Source organism: Peromyscus californicus, unplaced genomic scaffold (genome assembly GCF_007827085.1).
Source record: "Peromyscus californicus insignis strain IS unplaced genomic scaffold, ASM782708v3 Scaffold_20__1_contigs__length_68692818, whole genome shotgun sequence".
In the NCBI taxonomy this organism is placed as follows: domain Eukaryota; kingdom Metazoa; phylum Chordata; class Mammalia; order Rodentia; family Cricetidae; genus Peromyscus; species Peromyscus californicus.
This window is the reverse complement of record NW_026294503.1, coordinates 53281211-53299047: the sequence shown is the minus strand read 5'-3', so window position 1 is coordinate 53299047 and position 17837 is coordinate 53281211.

Here is a 17837-nt window from a genome sequence, read left to right as displayed (position 1 = left end):
ACTGAGCTATATCTCTAGTGCCCCCTCCCATTTATTTTTTACAAATTGGTTCTCAGCTAGGAAGCACAGATGCTGAGTCACTCCTGAGCAGGGCCTGGCCTCTGTGTGCTGGTGTACATTGCCTGTTGTGGCCCCATGATCCGGGTCTGTGCTTCCTTCAGCTGTTCCCCAATTTTGGTCTCACCCCAGGACCCTCTCAAGTTTGCAGGAGGTACCAGGCGTTGGAAGTCAAGGCTGGGTGTTCTCCTCACATAGACTGCTTCTATGTGTGTCTTCTAAGTGCTTCGAGATTCTTCCAAGTTGACAATATTAACCATCACATCACCCTGTCCAGGTCTCTTGTGTTCACTAGAGCACAGTTGTGTTACCTGCCTCTGGTCCTGAGGACCCAGCCGTGCCATAGCCACAGTCAACCTTCATCACTAGCTGAGGTTGTCAGTGGGTCTCTTTGTTTTCCTTGGCAGTTGCCTCCCTTCCCATGGCTCTGTCAGGGTGCCAGCGTTCCTGGAGGCCTGTGCCCCTGCAGGCCTGTATCCCTGGATGCCAGTGCTCTGGGAAGCCTGTATTTGTACACTTTAGCTTATGTAGTTTCCCTGAGAACTCAGCACAGGAGCGGTCAGAACAAGTGAAATTTTGTGGTTTACCTGCTCTTCTTATCATCAGGGTGGGATGATAGTCTGCGTTTATCCCAGGTGGAAGCAGAACTGAACGTGGCCTTTAGTGCAAGACTCCCCGATCCTCCAAGATGGCATTAAATCCGAGCAGCCAGCGAGACCTGGCGGAGCTCCTTGATTCTTGCTGCCATCTTTAAGTCCCAAACCCTGAGAACAGGCTGGGCAGTGTTGGAGAGACAGGAAATTGGCATCGAATTCCAGCCATAGCTCACGCCCGTCACGTAGTCAGACTAAAGGGTGGGGGTGGTGTGTCAGGGGTAATGGAGCTCTTCATTAGCCAGAGGCCCCTGTAGATGTGTGGTAACTTCTTTGGGAAGAATAAGTTAGTGAAAACAGCAACAGCAGCAGCAGCAGCAGCAGCAGCAGCAACAGCAACAAAAACAGGAAAGAAATAAGATGAACACAGAACTAACATACGCTGCTATTCCGTTTTGCACAAGCTTGTCGACAATGGGACCGACTTGCCAATTTGTATGAGAACCAGATCTCTGGCCTGTACCCACACTGGTGGGCCTGCAAGCATTGTGGGGCCCTTTCCCATAAGCCTCTGTGTAAGTGAGTGCTGATGTAATCACTCCCCCACCAGGGATAAGGAAAGCAGCTGATGGGGTGATAGTCACCCCGTGGTCTCCTGGCTCCCAGGTAGAGTGGTTTGTGATCCAGCCCTGAGCTTTAGCTGGCTATGACCCCCACAGTGGCACCCGAACCACACCATCTCTCAGTATGGGTAGAACCAGACTCCCCTCCAAACCGCTAGCCCCCCACAACTCCATTTCTGGGGTTTGAAAACGCACAGCTGCTGATTTGCATCTTCCTCCTGACAACCTGCTTTCTTTGCTTGTATACTTCCCAGACAACTGGTTGAGAGTCGAGGAGAGCCATTGCCACCTAGGTCTGTATTTTGGCACACACTGTGACTTAAGTTTTGTCTTCAGCAGAGGGACACAGGATCAGGGAGCTCCCTCTGGGGCTGGGTCTGCACCAAATGGATCAGCAAGGAGAGCGGAGGCCTGCGTGTGCAAGGCTCACAGGAGGCCGTGCATCCACATGGCAGCTGTGCACACGTGACTGCATCCAGAGCTTCTGCAAGTGATCTCCCAGGGGCGGTGCCTGTCTGAACAGGCCGAGGCCTCCCTGCAATGTGACCCTTCTGCCTCACTCAGCCTAGAATCTGTCCACAGTGGGTACCTTATGAAGGTCTGGGGGACACACGTGTGAATAAACCTTGTCCAGGCTCAGGGTTGATAGTCACGTGCTGCATGAGCTGACCTGGTTCTCCTGGTCCTGTGATATCGCCTGATGGTGTTGATTACAGTGCTGGCGACGAGGACGGTGGCCTCAGTGAGGTTAATGTCAGTGATCATGATGGTGTGACAGTGATGTAAAAGGAAACAGACGGATTTCTTTGAGAAAACCGGAGACTCCGAGGGCCACAGAGCGTCATCTATGTATCTCAAAATTACCAGTAATCATGGGCTCTCAGTGCCGCACTCCCAGGACTCATTAAATGTAAAAGCACACTTGTGATAAGATTAAAGTCACCCATATCTCTTACTGGGTATTAAGAGGGTATCTCGGTTCCTTTCATTGGATACAGATGCCCTCTTTAACCATCTCTTGCCTGCCATGCCCGTGTCTCCCTAGACATGTGTCTTTGTGAGTCCAGAGAACAGCTGGTGTTGGCAGCAGCCGAGAAGTACTGCTCAGTGGCTAGGTCACCTTGCTCTGACTCAGCAGTGACCCGGCCACCCACTGCCTGAGTCCTGATTCCTTACGGTTTATCTTCCACAGCTAAAAATGTGAAAATTTGCATGGGGGCCTGCTTCCCGAGACACGTAAACATTTATTTAAAGAGAAATGAAAATAACAGCTTAGGGAAGAGCTGCTTCCCGACTTTAAGACGCCTTGAGACTGGGGTTGTGTAATTATGCTTGTACAAGTTTTGTGGCTACTGTCAAATGCTTCTATGGAGATGCCATTTTAAAGACTTTATGAAGTAGCAATAAAATTTCTGCTCCAAGCTAACCTACTATAGAAGATATCATCCCAGGAGCAAATGTGACAGCTTTCAATGAATGTCTCCAGGCCTAAGTTGTGAGCAGAGAATTAATATAAGGGAAGGGGTTCACAAGCCGTGGCAAATTCCTCTGTCCCCAGATTTGGTGTTATATCAATTAAGACATTTCAAAGTGTACCAGGTGCCACTTTCATCTGATCACAACATTTCCTTTTGCAGACCTGGTGCCTGTTCCTGTCTCCTATCATGACTTCTGCTAGCCTTGAAGTCTCTGGGTATTGCCCTCTCCTCTTGCCTATCCCACTTATCCATGATGACCTCCTCTTGCCCTCTCTGCCGAGCTTGTATTGACTTCGAGGCTCTTCACAAAGCTACCACAACAGGTCACAGTCTGCACATCCTACCCTAAGGAGCCTTCCTATACCACACACACAGCTGTTCTCCCACTGCTCCTGTCAGTCACAGCCCAAATCATTGTAGGAAGTCCTACCCCTGGCTGTATTTACCTTCCTTACCTGCATTTGTACTGTCTTCTTCATGTCAACACCAACCATCTTGGTCTGTTGTGCGCTGCTATTGTAAAACACCTTAACAAGGTAATGTGTAGAAAGCAAGAATTTACTTCACACAATTTTGAGGCTGGAAGTTCAAGGCCAAAAGTGCTAGCAGGTTCGGGGTACGGTGAAGACTTCTCTTTGCTTCTAAGATTGTGTCTTTGTGCCATGTTCTGCAGAGAGGATACCACAGCCTCAAGTGACAGAAGGAGGAAGCAGTTCCTCTATGTGTAAACACATAACAACAGACATTTCAAATACAAAGAAGTAAAAATAGAATCAAGGGAAAAATAGAAAAGCCTAAAATCAAAGTCGGAGATTTTTGGGCCCTCTTTAAACAGTTTATAGAACATACTGGTACACCAGAGACCGAGTGAGTGCTGACCCTACAGTAGGCCTTGAGAAGTGCAATGTAGATGAAGAAGAAGACAAGGAACTAAAGATAGCTATTATGAATATATTCAGGGACCTTAAAGAGGAACTGAACAAATCCATAAAAAGAAATCTATGAAAATACAAACAGTGGAATGAGATGAAGAAAATAGTTCAAGGCATGAAAGTAGAATTAAAATCATTAGAGAAAACCCAAACTGAGGGAAAATTGGAAATGAAAAATTTAGGATGCCAAACAAAAACCTCACAGGCAAGCCTCACAAACAGAATATAAAAGATGGAAGAGAGAATCTCAGGCATCAAAGACAAGATAGAAGAAATGGATACCCCAGTCAAAGAAAATGTTAAATCTGAAAAAGTCCAGGCACAAAGCATCCAGGGAATTTGGGACACTATGAAAAGATCAAATATATTAATAATAGGAATAGAGGAAGGAGAAGAAACCCAGGTCAAAGGCACAGAAAACATTTTCAACAAAATCATAGAAGAAAAATTTCCCTGACCTAAAGAAAGAGCTGTGTATCAAAGGACAAGTATACAGAACACCAAATAGACAGGACCAGAAAAGAAATCCCCTATGACACATAATAATTAAATTACTAAACATAAAGAACAAAGAAAAAATACTAAAAGCTGTAAGGGGAAAAAGACCAAATAACATATAAAGGCAGATCTATTAGAATAACACCTGATTTTTAAATTGAGACTGTAAAAATCAGAAGGGTCTGGACAGATGTTCTACAAACTCTAAGACACCACAGCCAGTCTAAACTACTATACCCAGCAAAACTTTCAATCACCATACATGGAGAAAGAAACACATTCCATGATAAAACCAGATTTAGGCAGTATCTATTTGCAAATCCAGCTCTACTGAAGGTGGTAGCAGGAAAATTTCAATCTGAAGAAGGCTACCACCTCCAAGAAAATATGAATAATAATTGTGGTAGTTTGAATGTAATTGTGTAGAACAGCTATTGCCAAGGCTATTGGTGAGAACTTACGGTAAGGCCCGACTGCTGAAGACAATACCTACACAACTCACTGAACACAGAGAAGTCGAGCTGGTGCCTACATAGAGCCTTCACCCCTACTGATAGGAGTTCATGGTACTAGAAGGCGCTCTGCATGCTACCAGAGGATAAAAGGAGCACCAATCTAGCTATGAACTCTCCAGTCTACAATGGTGACCTACCTGTAAGATTTGCTGGTGCAGCAGTGGCACAAAACTTGTGAAAGTAACCAACCAACCTTTGATTGGATTTAGGCGCACTCCATGAGTTGGAACCCATACCCAACGCTGCTCCGTTGGCCAAGAACCTGAGACTGGACAAGCCAGGGACATAGGAGAAATCTGAGTACTACTGTTCTGCTGAAGGAACTTAGCAATAAAATGACTCCTAATGACTTTCAGCTACACTCACAGTTCAGTACCTTGCTCAGCCATGATCAGAGATGCTTCCTCCTGCAGTAGATGGGAGCAAGAACAGAGATCCACAATAGGACAATACTGCCGGAGTGAGAGAACTTAGAACACTAAACCTTAAATGGAATGTCTCTGTCACCCTCCATCCCTGCCCCGGGTTAAGGGAACCTTTAGGAAGAGGAGGCAGAAAGATTGCAAGAACCAGTGGGGATGGAGGACACAAAGAAACAAGGCCTTCTGACACAGCAAGACTGAGGCACCTACGACCTCACGGAGACTGTGGCGGCATGCACAGGGCCTGCACGGGTCTAAGCCAGATGGGGTCCCAGCACTGAGAGGGGAAGTGGACACCCACCCTATCCCTAACCCAGAAGCTGTCTCTAATTGATAACTGCGTGTAAAGGGAAAATTAGTTTTCTCCAATGAAGCCTCACTGGGTATACAAAGGACTCTGATGGACAGATTCCTGTGCCTGACAGAAGATGGCCAACACAAACAAACACAATGACATTTTTGGAGCTTCCTCGCCTCATAATGCTTTGTCTGGATTCTTTTTCTTCTTTTCCTTTATAGGTCTTTTGCACATATTATGGTTTCTGGTGCTGTGTTTTTATGGAATTCCTATGTGTGTGTGAATGTGTGTGTCTCTGCTTCTGTATGTGCGTTTTTTGTGCTTTTTCTTTAGCTCCTTTTCTTCTGGTAGCTTGTGTGCTTTGTCCTGTTCTAGTTTGTTTTTATTTTATTTTATCTTATCTTATTATTATTATTATTATTATTACTTTAGATGCCAGTTTTTATTCTAATGAGTGAGAGAAAGAAAGGGCATGGGTTTGGGTGGGCGGAGAGTTGGGCAGGATCTGAGAGGTGTTGGGGGAGGGGAAACCATAGACTATATTGTATGAAAAAAAGCTATTGTCAATAACAAATAAATTCTAGTAAAAATAAAAATGAAAAGAATAAAAATAAAAATGAAAAGGGCTAGGGTTAAAGATTAGTGGTAAAGATTAAAGGTAGAGTGTTTGCCTGACATGTGGGAGGCTCTAGTTTAAAACAAATAAATGAATTTTTTTCTCTAAAAAGCAGACTCACATAGTATGTAAATTATTGGTAAATTGAACCAAGGGGTAAAAAAGAGAAAACAAAAATTCCAGCCGGTGATGAATCCCCTCATTAAAACACACCAGGAGTAATTTCTTCTATTGAATCCCAAGACCGAGATGTGTTAGGCAGACTTTTGAAAAACACATGTTATTCAAATCCTCACAAAGTGAAAGTAGAAAATTAAATTGTGCTGTTTTGATTGAAGAAATTGCATACCTAAATACATACATACATATATAATATATATAATATATATAATATATAATACACATACATATATATTTGCAAGGAAAAAAATTCAGTCCCAGGTGGCTGTTAGAAAATTCTATCTAATATTTAAGGAGGTAATAATGTCAATAGCACACAATGTCTTTTGGAATACCAGGAGGCAGGCTGACTCTGTCTTTAAGGCCGGTATAACAACTCGGGAGAAGTGCATTCAAGATGGCAGAGACGTGCTAGCCTCTCCAGTGAACGCAGATGAGCTCAACAAAATTCTAACCAATCAAACCTGCTCACGACAATCTGTTGTAAACAAGTGGGGCTTATCTCAGGAAGTAAATTTGCTTTGCCTTTCAAATTCAGTGTCATTTGTTACCACAAGGAAATAAAGTAGAAAGAGTCGTCACATTACCTGGTCGACACAGAAAGGGGATGTCACGGGATTTGACACCCAGAGGAGATAAAGATACGCAGGAAACTGGGACATCAGGGCTGTCTGTGAAGCCCTGCAGCCAACATCCAGTGCAAACTGCAAAGCGCACTCTGCTGAGGTTGGGGTTTGAGCCAGGATTTCTGCTTTTGATAACTGTTCCACATTCCACCGGAGGCTCACACACTCCAGGGTGTGATGTTGGCTGGTCAGGGCTTGGGCCAGATGGAGGGAGTGAGGTCCAGGGTGTCAAGGTGCCTCCCTGAAACAAGGTGCTCCCCTTGATTCAGCCTCAACAGGGGAGCCATGCTGATTGCACAGGGCTTTGTCGAGGGAAGTGTTGATCGCTCTGTTGACTTCTTTGTGGTTTTTATTGAGCTGGGGATTGAACCTAGGGCCTCATATGTGGGAGGTGAGTGCTCTACCATGGAGCTACATCCCTAGTTCTGGTTTATTTTTATTTTTATTTTTTTTTTTTTTGGTTTTTCGAGACAGGGTTTCTCTGTGTAGCTTTGCGCCTTTCCTGGAACTCACTTGGTAGCCCAGGCTGGCCTCGAACTCACAGAGATCCGCCTGGCTCTGCCTCCCGAGTGCTGGGATTAAAGGCGTGCGCCACCACCGCCCGGCCTGGTTTATTTTTTTTAAGCTGTGTTTTACCACAGTCCCTGGGCTGAGGACTGATGGAAGGGGAAGATGTGATGCATGACTGGTACCCTGGTTAGTGCAGAAGGCCTGTTGCAGAGGCCATGAGTGTATCTGGAATAGCTGTCTCAGGTCCTTAACTAAGGACCCCAGAGATGAGAACCATAGTCTGTGTATGAGGTCTATACTGGACCATAGAAATGAGTGTCTTACAGCTCCACAGGACACAGATTTGAAGTGTGTCAGGTTGGATCCCTTTCAGGTTGGCAGGGCTGGCTGCTCCTGGATCTTCCCCTTGGCTTTGAAAGCACATCAGAGCCCAGCCTTCATCATTCCCATGACTGTCACTGTGCATCTGTCTAAATTTCCGTGTTCACCAGCCACATTGGAGTAAAATCCTTTCTATCCCAGTATCCCAGTATGGTCTCATATCTTACCTGGTTTTATCTATGGTGACTAGTTTTAAACAAGTTTACATTCTGCAGGGCATGGTATATGCCTTTGTCTACCTTCACAGCACTGGTCCCTCATCTTGTTCACACAATAGGCCGTGTGTGTGTGTGTGTGTGTGTGTGTGTGTGTGTGTGTGTGTGTGTGGTGTATACATGTATGCTGGAAAGACCTCTTCAGGAATAAGATGGATCATAGATGTCTGCAAAGACTGCATGGAGCCTTGAGGACCAGGACTGAGTTAGTCTCTGTCTGAGTGGCACCTGCTGTTAGCCTCACCTACCCATGAACTCCACAGATGTATCCTACAAGGATCAAAGTGTGAGGGCTCTTTACTCGTAATGGGTGAACAATTTAAGAAAACCTATACTATGTCTAAAATAAGGGAGACTTCTTGAATTTCACTCATTTTTCTTATTTCAGTTGTAAATGAGCTCTAGTGTGCCAAAGGTCAGAATTATACTTTTTGCTTGTTTTAGTAAAATGGTCTTGTGGTAGCTGCTCTTTCACACTAGCCTCTTTGTTGTGTCCTGTAAAAACATCCTTCAGTTCCCCCTTCTTCCTCAGCCTGACCCCCACAAAGTGTGCCTGGTGTTCTCAGTGTGCAAACACAGCATGGTATCTTAGAGACATCCCCAAACACTCCTCTCAAGAAAAGATGCCATAGCTCTTTCTCTTCAAGGGCAGGTTGTCTTTATGCAAGCTCATAGCAGCAGTGGCCAGTTGTGACCCCACTGGAGATGGGACTGGGAGCTCTCCTGACATATTTGAGCTTTGGCTTCCTGCATGACTAGGATCTTGCTGAGGGTGAGGGAGAGTTAAAGCAGTTTGAAAAGAATCAGGTCATTTTACTCAGAGCCTCATGGAAAATGAGATGATGGCGATGGTGATCATAATGGTGAAGCTGGTGAGGGTGGTGATTATGGAGATGATGCCAATGATGAATATGATGATGATGATGATGATGATGATGATGATGGTACTTGTGGTGGTGATGGTGATAATGACTATGGTGGTGATGATGGTGATGATGATGATGATGGTGATGATGATGGTACTTATGGCAGTGATGGTGATGATGACTATGGTGGTGATGATGATGGTGATGATGATGATGATGGTGATGATGATGGTAATGGAGATGGTGACAATGGTGGTGATGATGGTGACTATGATGGAGATGATGATGGTGATGGTGAGGGATTTTGGTTAGGCAGCCCTAAGTTTCCAGAAGCCTATCAGTCAGAGGTAGCTGATTAAAGTGACATTTGGTGGATCCAACACCGCAGCCTTGTGTTAGACTCCCTGCTAAATTGGTGGACTTTCCCAGGTTGGCATTGGACTAGCCCCCCGTCCCCCAGGCTTGTCTGAACTTCTAGGGAACCTTAGTGAGTAGTTGGCTTCACAGATGCTCTTCAGGGCAGGCCATTCCTGCAGGTTTGCTGGTTTATAAGGCTGTCTCTTGGTAGTGGTTGATTTTTATCTCATATCCTTCCTTTTTGGCATTACCAGATATTGCATATTTCCGGAGTCACAGAAAACAGAGATGCTGGAGACCTGGGCTGTACCAGGCCCTCTGTCTGCAAAGCACAAGCCTTCCACGTTGTGCGTGGCCGTGGACTACCTGTTGGCTGTGGGCTGAAAGGGAATAGAGTAAGTGACTATGGATTTAATGCATGAGAACATTTCTCCACAGGGTCTACTGCCACATCCAGAGCCTCAGCAGGAGAGAACAACAGGCCAGAGTGGGCATCTTTCTGCCACCAAGCCCTACTCTTCAATCTGTGCATCTACCAGCTCTCTCTTCAGGGACAGCATCGGAACTCTTTGGATGTCACTGTGATGAGGCCCATGGCTCCCAAGCTCTGGAGCTTGGGACTGTCCTCTTCTGGATCTACTTAACAGTCTGCTTTTCCGGAGGCGCTCCTTCCTACCTGCCTTCAGAGTCATGCCTTGCTCTCTTCTGCCAGACTTGGACATGCTTTCTACATGTTTGTAGCATAGTTTGAGGTTCCCAGGAAATGGTAATTATAGAAGAGGGCCCTTGCTTACTTTCTGGGTCTCCTTTGCACTGGTCAAATTGGAGGCAGGTTAATTCTCAGGAGCAAAGGCAGTATGAATCCTTTGTATACTGGATCTTGAGGAAAAAAATCAAACCAACCAACCAAACCAATGAACAAACAAACAACAAAAAACTCTGAATGAAGAAGGCCATGGGCAGTGTTTGCCTGGTACTTTGAAAAGCCAGGCCCAGTCACGTGACGTTCTGCCCTCTCTGTCTCTGTGCTAGGCTTCTATGTGACCCCGCCCCAGGGAGAAGGAGGACTATGGGGAGGCTACCTGCATAGGAAGCCATCCCAGAGTTTGTTTATCTGTCCTTTTTTTTTTTTTTTTTTTAAAAATCTCCCATGTCACACAGAAACAGTTTCACAAACTAATTACTTTGTGTCAGTCACAGGGGAGGCAGCCTCCTGCCTCCTCAACTGGACGTGAGTGGTCAGGGGCTTTGAGGTGCAGCAATTTGCAGCAGAGTCCCTGAGCGTGAAAGACAATTACTCCAGTGAGCTCAGGCAGAGGAAGAGGTCAGGGACACCATGGGCTACTGTCCTTGTTTCAAGTGAGAAGAAACAAAGATTTGCCCCTTAATAAGGTAAAAAAAAGAGAAAGCTTTTGATTTTAAACATCAGCTAAATTATGTCAAAGAGAAAGTAATGGAGAAGCGTGTGCCTCTGCTTCAAAGCCAGTCTTTCTTCAAGGTTGTTAATCCCCCAGCTGCTGAAGTCCTTGTTGGGGTGAAGGAAGGACTGTACCCATGCTACCTGAGGTCCAACATCTGCTTCTAATGGTGGGCATGGAGGAGCAGTTCCATCCTGAGGACACATGGGGTCCATTCAGACATAGCAGGCCAGCACTCGGGAGGCAGAGCCAGGTGGATCTCTGTGAGTTCGAGGCTAGCCTGGTCTACAGAGTGAGATCCAGGACAGGCACCAAAATTACACAGAGAAACCCTGTCTCGAAAAAACAAAACAAAACAAAACAAAGCCCTGTACTCTTTAGTTGCCCATGCCTCTGGATGTGGATTGAGATCTCCCTTGTTCTCACTAGAGTGGATCCAGAATATGTCAAGATTTTACAGGTAATGTCATGTTGATCATAATCTTCCAATACTGGGTATACTATGAGACCTCAGAGACACTGCGTCAAATGCCACAGGGAGCCTGATGCTCTCCAGGCTGCAGCGATGGGCTAATCAGTCCAGGTGACTATTGCCCTGGGCAACAGCTGGAGGAAATGGGCATGGGAACTGGCTCTGAATAGCGCGACATGATAAAAGTCTACATTAGGGATTCTAAAAATTTCCTTCACTCCTAGGAAAGAACCACAAGAGAGCTTGATACAAGAGAGAGATGATAGTGACCCAGATCTCAGAGTGTGGAGCTGCTGTATAGGAGGCCTGAACATTCCGTGGCCATCAGAGCTGAGGAGGACCCTTTTACCCAGGGATCTGTCACATGAAGGGTGATATGTGCCTGGAGACATGGAGATTGAACTTCTGGATGCGGGACCCAGAGCAGTGAGGCTTATTCACCATGGCTATGTGCTGTGGGTCCACCTTTGTCATCACTGGAGGGCGAACACTGCTTCCCCTATCCTGTGGTCAGGCCAGAGCCCTGCAGTACCTGAGACACCCCTTGTGTCTTTTCCTTCCAGAGGAGACAGGGGACATTTTTTCTACTTATCACAAGTCCTGCTAGGCTGCTTGCTATATTACAGATTCACAGGCTGCCTGAGGCAGGCCACACTTTCAGTAGAGCCTGTTTTAGAACTATCAGTGTTTCACTGATAGAGTGGCACAAAGCTGAAGAGCAATTAAAAGTGTGAAATTAACGTCAACACATCCTCAAATATCACTAGTGAATAGAAGAGAAAAGCCAGGAGTCTGTGTGTGTGTGTGTGTGTGTGTGTGTGTGTGTGTGTGTGTGTGTGTGTGTGTATGTGTGCTTGTGGGCATGTGTAAGCATGTGTGCCTGAGTGTGCACGTGGGCGCCCATGTGACCGTATATGTGAGTGTGCGTGCATGTGTGCATGTGGGGGTAGATATCTGAAAGGAGCCTGACCTCCTCTGGCCATTGGAATCGAGATAATCCATATTCAGGGGTCTCATGGGGGCTTGTTCTACAATGTATTGAGTGAGGCTTATTCCAAATGCTCCTTTCTAGTTGCAGGGAACAGTTGAAAGCCGCTGGCCGTGGTGCTGTTGAGAGCTGTGCATGCTTCCGCTCAGTTCTCCATCTGTCACCGTTTGCAGGACCATTTTCTGTTCCTGTCTTTGTATGACTAGGGCAGGGCAGTGAGGGAATGGTCCAGATTTCCTCCACAGGGAGCATGACAAGGTTGGAGCTTTGTGAATTGAACTGTGCCCCAGAATTGCATGTTGGAGCACCAACCTCCAGTAGGCTTGTATTTGGGGTCTAATGCCTAGGAGATGAACAAGCTTCCATGAGGTTGTCATACTTAAGGATGATCAGGGATGCATGCATGGTGTCTTCACATGAACAGGAAGGGAAACAGGCAGGGGTGTGTGCATCTTGTACAGAGAAAGCCCCTAGTGAGGACACAGTGAGAAGGTGACCCTCTGTGAACCAGCAAGAGGCCTCGGGGGTGGGGTGGGGAGGTGGCCCGCTCACACCTCTCTCTTGGTTTTGCAGCCACCAGGCTAGAGAGATTGATTTCTATGGCTAAACTACCAACTGCCATCCTCTGCAATGTATGTCCCCACACCTTAATACCAAGACCATTATGGGGAGACAGAGAGGTTGGATCGGGCAGAGGCTTCACTCAGACTCAGACACAGGGAACCAGGGAGCATTGCAGTGCTGGGTCCATGTTCTGTGGTGCCACCTTGAAGGAAGTGCTAGTCTTAAAAGCCTAGTCCAGCACAGGTGCCCACCACTTACCATGGACCGACCTGTATGGTGTTAACGTCCTCAAGGACGCTGTTGTGATAAGGTCTCCTCAAAGGCCCCAGCTGCATCTTGCCTCACCAAGTGGGGAACGGCTAACTCTGGTGTTACAGTCATTCCCATGCTGCATGACACATGGCTCTGAAGACATGCCCCCAGTCTAAGACTGCTGAGACTCCCAGGATCCATGAAGGAGACCCCTCCCTGCCTTGTCCCCTGTCACCTCAGGCTGGGCTGCTGCTTCTCCTGCTGGGACCGAGTCACATCACTAACTGTCAAATTGCCTAAAACTAATTGGCTTAATTATCAATTTGCTTAATGGTATGTTTAACTGAAATCTATATTTATCAAATTTACATTTCTCACATGGCAGAGTGATTCCAGCTCTGTCTGAGGCTCTCCATTGATTCTATTGTCTTTTCTGCATCTGCCTGTTCTTGAGGATGTCAAAAAATTTAGTTAGCGCAAGGATGTGCCAATCTTCCTTTAATATTTCCAATGAGAATCAACTGGATCTGTATTCCACTCACAGGCTTACGAGAAGCCTCTGTGCCCATCCATCTCCATTGCCAACTGTGCAATCAGTCATGTGTAAGACGTGAATGCCTCATTCTGTTAATGACTGTCTTGGTTGGTACCCACCCCAAGTACTCATCCCAGGCCCTGGCTGTCTTAGGCTAGAACCTCTGGCTGAGTCTGAGGTGGTGAGGCCAGTCTGAGAGGTTTCAGATACAGTGGACCTTTCACCCTGCTTCTAGCAGCTTCTTTTGTGGATAACATTGGTTTCTGTGTACCATCACTCTTCCTTATAACCTAGGATTCTGTTTCCACAATTAGCCCCCAAAGGACAACAAATTCTTGAGATTCTGATGCCCTTATATGAAATGGTGTAGTGTTCATATCTTGCCTATGTCTGCCTCCCGTACCAACCATCTTTACACAGCCTGTCACCCTTGTATGGTGCCAATGCTGGGCACACAGTGTTAGCCTTTGTGACTTACAGAACAGCAAGAGGCAAGATTTCTCCTCAGTGTGCCCAGCTGGGGTTGGTAGACTCCATGTCAGTTGATTCATTTCTGTCGCAAAATATCAGAGAAAACCAAGGTAGGGTCATCTGAGGTGGGGGAACTCCTGGGCCCCAGTTTTATAAGAAAGCGGGCTGAGCAAGCCATAGGGAGCAAGCCATAGGGAGCAAGCCATAGGAAGTAGCACTCTTCCATGACCTCTGCCCCAGTTCCTGCCTCCAGGTCCCTGCTTCTGCACTTTCCCTGACTTCCCCCTCAAGACGGGCCCAGGGGTGATACTACCCACAATCAACTAGACACTTCCATATCAGTCATTGATCAAGACACTATACCACAGACTTGTTTATGGGATAATCTAATGGGGGCATTTTCTCAGTTGAGGTTCCCTCATCCCAGATGACGCTAGGAGTTGTCAAGTTGACAAAAATTAATTAACACGGTACCAAAATTCAGGTGGTCAAATCCCTACATTAAATGTAGTGTTTTCTCTTTAACATTTTTATTTATTCTTTGAGAATTCCGTACATGTGTGCAATATACTTTGATCAAAACCATCCCGTCTCTTCCCTCTGACTCCTCCTAGTGCCTCTAACTCTGTCTCCCTCCCAATTTTCTGTTCTCTGTTTTTGTTATTAATACCCACAGAATCCAGTTAATATTGTACATATGTGCATGGGTGTGGGGCTCTCCATCAGGGCTCAGGAGATGTACTAGAGGCTGCATTCCTAAGGGAGCATGACTCCCTCTCCCTTAGCAGTCATCAGTTACCAACAGCTCCTCTCTAAGGGAGCCCTTCCCCAGTTCGTGCCGAAAGTTAGACTGACTTGATCTTGTGTATGTAACTGTAGCTGCTCTGAGTTGATGGATGTGTGCAACAACCATGATGTCCTCTTCAGAAGTCAACATCTCACGGCTTTCCTCTCCACCCTCTGGCTCCTCCATTCTTTCTGACTTCTTTTCTGAGATGCTCTCAGATGAGGGGCGGTTTGTGAGATGAAGTGTTTTTGTGTAACCTGTGCACATTCCTCTGTGTATTTTCAGTCACCTTTGACCTCTTGTAAGACTAAGCACAATCCATACACTTTGTCAACAGCTTCTAGGCTATATTGTTTAGGGAATAATTCAAGAAAAAGTTCACCGCTCTTGTTCAGCACAGAAAAAATAGTTTGAAGTGTTTTCAGCCCACAGTTGATTGAATCTCTGGTAGCAAGGGTTTGCATGCAAAGTGTGACCATGCTCTTTGTGGACAGGCGAGGATGACCTGGTATCTGAGACTCTCCCTTTTTCAGATTCACCTCAGTGTCCTCCCATGAAGGGGAGGTTTCAGTTTAGTTTCTTCTAGAGCCTAGATCTGGCCCCAAACATGGGTCTTTTTCAGGTTAAGCCCTAACTCCTACCCCATAGTCCTTTAGGAGTCCAGGTCAAAATGCCACAGAGACTAGAAAGTCAGAATACAAACCTAAAGGGATGGATGATGGAGCTCAGGTAGCCTTACTCTGCAGTCCCTGCCACCCTGGCCACAGAACAGCTCCAGGGGCGGTGGAGGCCAGGCTTATATCCGTTAATACCACCAAGCACCCAACACCAAGTTAATGTCATGAGCTATAATGAACATTTTATTTTGAAGTCCATTTGGTTCTGCTCTTTGGTGGCAATAGCACACAGGACCAGATGGCTGACCCAAAGCCAAGCCTTCCTCCAGTTTCCATCCTGAAGATAAGCCGGATTGCAATGGCTTGTTTCCAGGTGCTTGCCTTCACGGGCTCTGTCAAACAGCACATATCCTTAGCAGAGAGGAATGTTCTCACCCCAGAAGGGCCAGCGGGGTGACTGATTGCTCCCGCTTCCACGGGAACCACACAGAGACCAGAACAGAAGGAAAAGGGAAGAAAGGAGCCATATTCATTTTATTCCACTCTGCTCCTCCCAGCTGCAGGTAGAGGACCAGTGAAGCCTGCTTCTCTGCAGTGGTTTTATCAGCAATCTCTGGGTTGTCACAGACACACTAATGTCCCATCCAGTGCTCAGCCCCTCCCTCTGATGCCAGGGCCTTGTGACCTCCATGGACTGCAGGTCTCTGTAAGCATGTGTGTCTAAATATGTCTAAATGGGTTGCTGCCTGGTGGGTATAAATTAACCCCCTCTTAGTTCCATGCCTGGCCTGATGTAGCCCTTTAAATGTCATGCTGTGTAGGGTGACAGGATCACCAGGCAGAGAGGTTGCATGGTCACCCTGGGTCTCCTGTGGGAATGGGCCAGCTGTGCCCAGCTGCAGAATAGCCAGAAGGCTTCTACAAATGATTAACCAGGATTCTTACGGAGATAACAGGGTCTCTGTGGACAGGACACTTGGAGAAGTGGAGGTTATATATTTTTTTCATAAGAAAATATTCACTATGGCAGGAAGAAGCAACAGGAGAAGCCAGGAAAATGCTGGCTGCAAAGTACCTAGAGAAAAACAAGATTTCATTTCTGGATAATAAGAACATAAATGAACACTTTAAGAGAAGGAGCTGGGCTTGATGGCATATGCCTTTAATCCCAGCACTCAGGAAGTAGAAGGATGCACGTCTTTGTGAGTTCGAGAGCAGTTTGATCTGCATAGTGAGTTCCAGGACAACTAGGACTATGTAGAGAGTACTTGACAAAACAAAACAAAACCCAAAAACTGTCCAGCAGACACAGAGTCAGGGCAAATTCTACGTGAAGGTGCTTGGGGCTGGGCCAGCCTTGCAGGGGCAGCACATGGGGTGAGGGAACAGTGTTGAGAGGACAACATACTCCAAGCACCCTCTGCCCTCTTCTTCCAGGGTGCTATTTCCTGGGTCCTGTTGAGATCTGGGGAAGTGGGTAAGGATGCTCCCTTCCTCAGCTTTACTCTTCAAACCTCTCATCCATCCTTCACTTCCTGGACAGAAGCAGAAGGTCCAGCAGTGGACAAGATTAGGGGACAGACAGGATCCTTAAATACATATCTTGACACTACTGGACACCTGGACACTGGTCACCATTCCTTCAGGACAGTCCTATGATGGTGACAGGTACACCAAGAAGGAGTCAGTAGACTTTTGTTATAGCAGCCTGCAGGCTTGGCTTCAATGGACTCATCACCTCAGCCTCCATTTCCAAAGCAGCACACACAGTTGCTGGTGACATGGAGGGCCACAGAGAGCTTGAACTCAGTACACTGCAGTGACAAACTAATCATAGACTGTAGAGATGTGATGCCTCAGATACAGATCTCCAGGGTGCTGAGTCTTTCACATCTATATCTGAAGGACAGAGTTTTAAGTTTTCAAGGGAGGGAATGAAAGATCCATTTCTCAGGATCTCCAGGGGACTGGATCTAGGGACCCTAGGGGACAATAAAATCAGTGGTTCCTAGATGTAAACTGGCACAGTGTTTGAACATGGCCTGGGCACTCCTCCCAGGAACCTTCTCTCCTTTGGATGACATGTGGTATGACATCCATGTGAGTCCTGAATACATAGTTATTATTGTATAATATTTAGGAAATAGACTAGAAAAGATTAAAATGGACATTTTCAGCAGATTTGTTTTTTTTTCTATAGTGATTTTGATCCTTGATTGAATCCATGGACATGGGATCTGCAAGAGGTAGAGGGTTGAATATATAAACATTCAACTTACCTCATGGAGGAGATAAGTGGCCATGGTGGACTGGGGGGAGTGTCACCTAACATTTAAGAGGAATTGATGGTGACACCTTCTGAGTATGCAGTGCAAGGCTACCTGGGACAGCAAAAGATCAGAAGGGAGCATAACTGGTAGTGTGTCCTAGAAAGTGTATGTCCACAGCAAGGAAGTGAGTTCAAGTTAGCACATAAAAGGAAACATACTGGACCCCAGACCAAGGCAGGCATGTAATGGAGCTGTCTTAGGGTTTCTACTGCTGCAATGAAACACCTAAACGACTA